The following is a 7,500-nucleotide window of genomic DNA, read 5'->3' as shown; positions in this document are numbered from 1 at the left end:
TAGTAACGCCAAGGATTTTGTATAAAAGCAAAGGAATTTTTAAATTTTTTTACAATATGATTTACTTGTTTTTCGAATCGTCAGTGAACCCAAATTCTAAATTCAGAAACATATTATAATGAATATGAAATTCAAATGAAATCAAGCTCTCATTAAGGAACTAAGTTTATTGCAAAGGGATTCGTAGATACTTCAGCGGCATTTAGCCTCCTGGAGCATCTTCTGGTGGAAATTTATGCAGCTGACTGAAAAAGTCGAGGAACTAGAAGACTCTGTCATTAAGAACAGACGTGAGAATCCCCCGAGGAAGATGATGGAGTATATTCAAGCTGCATAAATGACATTATTTTCATCTCATTAAATGAGAAATGAATAATAACTCAAAGTGGAAAGGAGAGAGAATAAAAGGTGATATAAATGACCGCGGGGAACGAAGAGAAGGGAGAGATTAATGCAAGAAATTTATGTAAAATTTAAAGATGGTAGTAAGAAATTAGTCATATTTGTTTCAAGAGGATGAAAGGGAAAAAATTTATTTTTTAAATTCTACCACTTTGGGTTTAATTGAATTTTAGTGCATGTCATACCATATCAATAAAAATAATTAATGGTGTGTCATTAAAATTCAGAGAGTTTTGTAAGACATAAATGAGTGAAACTGAATGGTAATAAGTCTTGTTCTCAATTTCTCTTCCTACAAAGCAAAAGAGTGATATTCCATAAATTTGTTCCAAGTTTTACCCGCCCAGTATGGCTTTATTTTAAATCCCTTTCTCCATATAAATAAAAACGATAAAGGGAAAGGATTTTCTAAATGCATGTCATTCCATGAGAATTCCGCCTGTGGTGAAATATGACTTTTTCTAACATTAATATGACTGGTGGAGAAAAATGTTGCCTCCATAATTTCAAATTAAATCTCTCTTGTTAAAGAGTGGCATTTTCACAGTTTTCACATTTTGTTCCTTACTGTCCGGTAGGCAAGACGTGCTACTACATAAATCTGTAGGATAATATGCCATGAACTACAGAAAAAATTCATAGTAAATAATATAATAGCATCAGATACTTATAACACATTATCTTAACTTCATCTACATCAACACAAATATAAGCGGATCCTTTATTGCGAGAGTAATGAATACCAGTTTTCCAATTTCGAGCAACAACGTTCGCCTAAACGTTCGTCCCAAACCCGAACATATATATTTCTTTTGTATTTTTCACAAAGCGATTTTGCATGACAATGCGCAATCTATCTATTCAGTCTTTTTTGTATCGTGTATATGCATTACATTGGGTTTTGCTCTAATTTCTATTCAATGTATGAGTACATGAACGAATTATGTTTTCATAGTGATTCGGATGTATGGAGATTATTCTAATCGAAAATCTCATTAAGTGTTTTGTGAATCAAAACTGGGTGAATGCCAAAATACGTTAAGAAGAGTTTTTGAGTTTTTCTTGTGAAAGCAACTTTACAAAAGCACACTAACTCATACCCACACACACACACATACACATATATGTATACACATATATATATATAGCTATATTATATATATATATATATATATATGATATATATATATATATATATATATATATATATATTATATTTTCACGACTATTTTAATTTTCAGTACAAATTTTCGAACATGCTAAGTATATAGTAAAACAACATTTTCATTTTGACGACTATTTTCATCTTCGAGCATGCTAGGTATATAAATGGTTTATTTAAAAGTAATGGTAAGGACTAACTGATTCCTTCAAATCACTGCGTGTTTGAATGTCTCGTTATAGTTGACAGAGAGAGAGAGAGAGAGAGAGAGAGAGAGAGAGAGAGAGAGAGAGAGAGAGAGAGAGAGGAAGACAAGAATTTACTTAAAAATTTTGAAGCCTAGATTTTATGACTTAGAATGTTTATGGCATTTCACTGCATTTATCAAACTTCTCAAATCATTTTGAATCGATCATATATATATATATATACATATATATATATATATATATATATATATACATATATATATATATATATAGATCGATTCAAAATGATTTGAGAAGTTTGATAAATGCAGTGAAATGCCATAACATTCTAAGTCATAAAATCTAGGCTTCAAAATTTTTAAGTAAATTCTTTGTGCTTCCTCTCTCTCTCTCTCTCTCTCTCTCTCTCTCTCTTCTCTCTCTCTCTCTCTCTCTCAACTGTAACGAGACATTCAAACACGCAGTGATTTGAAGGAATCAGTTAGTCCTTACCATTACTTTAAATAACCATTTAGTATATACCTAGCATGCTCGAAGATGAAAATAGTCGTCAAAATGAAAATGTTGTTTTACTTATATACTTAGCATGTTCGAAATTTGTACTGAAAATTAAAATAGTCGTGAAAATATAATATTGTATTATATATCATATATTAAATATTATATAATAATAATAATGAAAGGCGAGGGGATCTTGTTGGTCAGCCGCGGTGTGAAACGTGTAGTGTCGGGAACATAAGTTCGTACACTTTAGTCTCGACCGTGCAAAGTACTACAGCGGCAGCGACCTATGGTTTGCCCAGCGTAGAGTGCGCTATAAAGCTCGTCTATCTTAGTAAAATCCAAGAGTATCTTGTTTGTCCTTTCCCGGATGACAGTAGTGGAAACATGATACAGCCACCCGTCCCTTGCAAACTGATTGGCTACCTCGGTCACTCAGAATTTCTCGTGGAATCCCTACTCTACAGAAAACTTCAACTAGACTTTCAGCTGTGGTAATGGTATCTATATTCCGTAATGGTACAGCCTCAGGATCACGGGTTGCTACATCAATTATTGTTAAAATATATCTGTGACCACGACTGGAGAAAGGAGTAATAGGACCAACACTATCAATGGCTATACATGAAAAAGGTTCACTAATAATTGGTATCTTAGATTTAACTTTCTGACCAGTTTTCTGATAAGAACGACATGCGCGATAAAACCTGGAAATATCTGCCCCAGCATTTGGCTAAAAAAACTCCTGAAGTATTCTATCCATAGTATTTCTTGATGAAAATAACCGGACATTAATGATTCATGGCCAAGTTTCATTATAGCCTCATGATACATCAAAGGAACCAACAACTGTTTCTTTCTAAATCTTCCAAGTTTTTACTTTTTAGCAAATTCACGATATACCAAACCCTTTATTTCTATATATCTCACTATGTTCCTGCCAAATATTTCTTCTTTTGTCTCTACGGACTTTCTTTTCATCTCTAAAGACTGGCATGAACGTGAGCAATAGCAAATTCTTCACTATTTATTGATATATCAGGGACACTATTGGCTAGAGGTAAAACAGGTTTAGTAAAGCCCCATCCACACGAGGGGTAAAAGCACAGCGTGCAGACACTGTTACCAATTTTGCAAGTGGATACCGATCACGCATGTGGTCCAAGTCATAGGTTCGCCTGCCTGGGACTAACTGCCTCACTTGGACTGTTTGATCTGGTAATACTGTAGAAAAGCGAGAGAATATCGGGCAAAATCAGAGGGCCTGTTGTGTCCTTGCCCCTCTGTGGAGGGGCTTTAATCTCAACTGTTGGGTCTAGTTGTAACATTAACGACAGCATAAGGGCTCATTCCAGAATCACCATTTATCTTATCAAGGCCTTCTCTGACATTTTCTTTTCAACCTGGAATTAAACCAATTAGCACATCTGCACACTTTATTGGTGCTACTACCGCATTAACTTTTTTCCAGAGAAAATTTAATGTTACACTTTACTTGTGGTAAATAAATAGAAATGCCAAAACAAAAATGATAAACTTTAGTAGTCTTTCCCTGTTTATAATGTTTTGGAAGCAAGTCTTCTCTAACTGCAACAGCCTGTATCCAATACAATTTCAGCAGGGACACCAAGGACTTTACTACTAAAAAAAAAATCAATTCAAACAATCAAAGGTTTCTCTTCCATAGCTAAAGCTATACTAATTTTAGGAACTCCAGATTTCTCTGGAAAATTTTCTTGGATTATCTGGCAATTTGGTTTAACATGACCTAACTGACTGCACAAATGACACTTAATATTAGGTATTACTCCTATGCTTTTGGTATCTGTATTCTTTACTTTCTCAACAAAAGTCCTAGATTTTGTCTTCTTACATTTAGTAACATCATGAGCAATCATACAACGGTCAGGTGACGTTACCATTTCGTGAGCGTCTACAAACTGTTTTTCCAAAAGAATTCCTTGAACTCCTTAGAACTATTTGGTAGTACCTGATCCATTACCATACCATCATAAACTCATTCAAAAGTTTCAGATACGTTTGATAACTCTAGCTACCTTGCAAAGTACTGGTGCATTCAACAAACAAGCTGAAAGTAACTTTTGCCACTTTCTAAAGTACCTTTCCCTAATTTTTTTTTCATATGCATTAGGATTAACATAGAAATTCTTCAACAGTGCAAGTTTCAACTCTTCATAATTGTCAGCAATTTCAGGATAGTGATTGCAATATGCTTTCAAGGCTTTGCCACGTAATAGGGCGCCTTATAACAGGATAATCATCCTTGCCCCAAATTATAAAATACTGCAAGCTTTTCAAACCTTTGTATATAGGTATCTATCTCGTCTACATCCTTATTAAAAGGGTGAATTTTAGGCAGCCACTTAACAAGCTTAGTTTCTTCTGCAGAACTATGAATATCCACTGCAATAGTTTTTTTAATCTCGCAAACTCTGTTTCATGCTCTCTCTTCCTCTCTTTCACCCTTTCCTTCTTCTCAATCCTTTCTCTCTCTCCTTTCAATCATTTCGTCTTTTCCTTCTCTTTCAGCTAACCTATCTTCCCTATCCTGACTAACTTGCAGCTGTTCCTCAACAAATACTTTAGCTCCCTTAGCTGTTAAACCTAGCTGAATAGCCTTATCGAAAAACAAAAATATCCATAGCTAAATATATAAATGTTATACAATTACTCAAAATAACCTCAAAATCAACTTATTCATTAGTTCAGAGCTTGTTAATTACTCAAAAAACAGCAACAACATTAATAATATTAAGCTTAAGCACAAGTTACTTCATTAGAAATCAAAACTTATGATCAACTATGACTAGTCTGGGTACTAGGACCATCACTGCCACTTTAATTTCTATATCACAGTACTAGGAAATTATAACAACATAAAATGAAATCTCACGAGGCAAGTTCACCATCAGACTATAATACCAGAACATTAACACATAACGAACTCCTAACAAGTTTCAAGATCCTTTCACCAAGTTTAACAAGTATCCTAGGAAAACAACGGTGTTGTCCCATTCCTGGCTGAAAACAAACCCGTTCCTTACACAACCAACTACGTAGTCAACGAAGAAATCTGACCTTGCAGAAAACTTTTGAACAACCACTAAAACCAACAATACAGCATTAGGCACGGGGACGAGTGCCAAGGCCCCAGTTATCGCAGCAAGCTGGAGCCGATGCCCCTGCGGAATCTTCAAAGAGCTTGGATCACTCAAGGACCCCCAATGGCTTCGTCAAACCGACCTCAGAGAGGCAGAAGGAAGAAGGGAAAAGGGAAAATGTTGAGGTTTTCCGAAACCTTATGAGAGCCAATAGCCTCTCTGCACTAGTGCCTGGCACAGTGCCACCCTCTTATAGAGAATTCTGACCCTCTCCATCCAAAGGAGAGTGCCAAATTCTGCTACTTCTACTTCCTTTTGACCCTTTGGTAACTTTCTTTTTCCTTTTTTGTACTGTCTGTATCTTCTCTTCCTTGGTTGCCTTTCCTCATATTTACTGCCTTTAGGCATTTATAATGTATTGTATGCTCTGCTTAGGCAGAGCCAAACCTGCCAACCATTCTGGCCTTGTATAAATTAGTACTTCTTTATGAACTACAAACGTAAAAGTGCTACTATTGGCACCGTGCTCTATTTTACGCACTTAGAATTCCATTTGACTTGGGAAACTTTTAGCCAGCGAACGTTGCTATAGCTATAGAGATAATTTCGAAGCCTGGCTCGTTTATACATTGATTGATTAGCTTTTGATTTAATGTTATTCCCTAATCTTTATATTTTGTGGGATTGCCATTGTCTTAGGTGTAAATTTTACTCCTCTTCATAGACCTGGTAATCAATTTGGCTTGGTACTTGGATGTCAAAATTGGTAATGAGTCTTTTCTCCTCTCCGTCTTCTCAGTTTCGTGTAGCATTTGCTCTGTTATGCATAGGCATTCAGAAGTAAGGATGTAATTTACGCTCACGTTATTGTTATTTCTTGAAGGTATTACAGTAATAGATAACGTTCATTGTCATTCTCCCTCGATACTGTCATTCTAATTAACCATTATATATATTTTTTATTTGTGTATTATGAAACAAGGTGTTTATCGTAAAACTATTTAAAGAAAATTTCATCTTCGGACACAAGCTGTTATTTTAGTTAACGATGTCAAAAAGTTTTAATAATGATTATTTAGTAAACGTCTGCATAAAGTAGCTACTTATTATGACAACGCTTTAAATAATCGGGCACTTTTTACCCACATTTTCCTGAAGCATTTAAGTACCTAATTGTCATCTTCAATTTTAAAGGTATTAGTTTACTTACTTGGAAGATCAAGTATAAGTCACAGTAATACTGAGTAAATCCTAAACTTAAAAACATTTCTCACTGATAATTTTCAACGATTAATATAGGTTACATTTTACCTTTCATACTAATACATTGTCATTTATGATGTAATTGATCACACCTTATTAGGTATGCACAAGACGACATGCATGCCATCAATGAAAAGATAGAATCACGTTCCTTCCACATCTTCTTGATTCTAGAATTTTAAAAATGAAATAAAATCAATCTCTGTTCATGAAAGTTCAATCTCTGTAGTCATGAAAGTAGAGTTCTAGTCGATTCCATGAAATTCCTCTGATAAGAACCGAATGATTGAGAGCACACTTTTCTCTCCAACAGCAATCAGGAATGTCCTCAATTCCTGTTTTCTTTCGATTATGGCAGATTGCTCTCGTTCGAAAAGTCATGAAAAAATAAATAACCAGCGATTTCAGATTATTCTTTTTTCCTCCTTCGAGGCATTCAGGCAACTTCGCTGTAAGATTTGCAAGGGAGCTATCAGGGGGAAATGAAAATTGCATTGGAAGTATATTATTATTATTATTTTGGTAGAAGACCCTCTTTTAGGCAAATGCTGTTAAAAAGAATGGCAGAATTAAGCGAGTTAATTTTATATATTGTTTGTTCTATTTTCCTTACAATTCGCTGGTAAGGAAAATAGAACAAACAATATATAAAATCAACTCGCTTAATTCTGCCATTCTTTTTAACAGTATTATTATTATTATTATTATTAGTAGTAGTAGTAGTAGTAGTAGTAGTAGTAGTAGTAGTAGTATTATTAAATTACGAGATTATTGGAGTGCGCTGCTCCTAGTAGTGTGGACAAATCAGTTTGCAAGGGACGGGTGGCTGTATTATGTTTCC

Source organism: Macrobrachium nipponense, chromosome 38, assembly GCF_015104395.2.
Source record: "Macrobrachium nipponense isolate FS-2020 chromosome 38, ASM1510439v2, whole genome shotgun sequence".
In the NCBI taxonomy this organism is placed as follows: domain Eukaryota; kingdom Metazoa; phylum Arthropoda; class Malacostraca; order Decapoda; family Palaemonidae; genus Macrobrachium; species Macrobrachium nipponense.
This window is presented reverse-complemented; position numbering follows the sequence as displayed.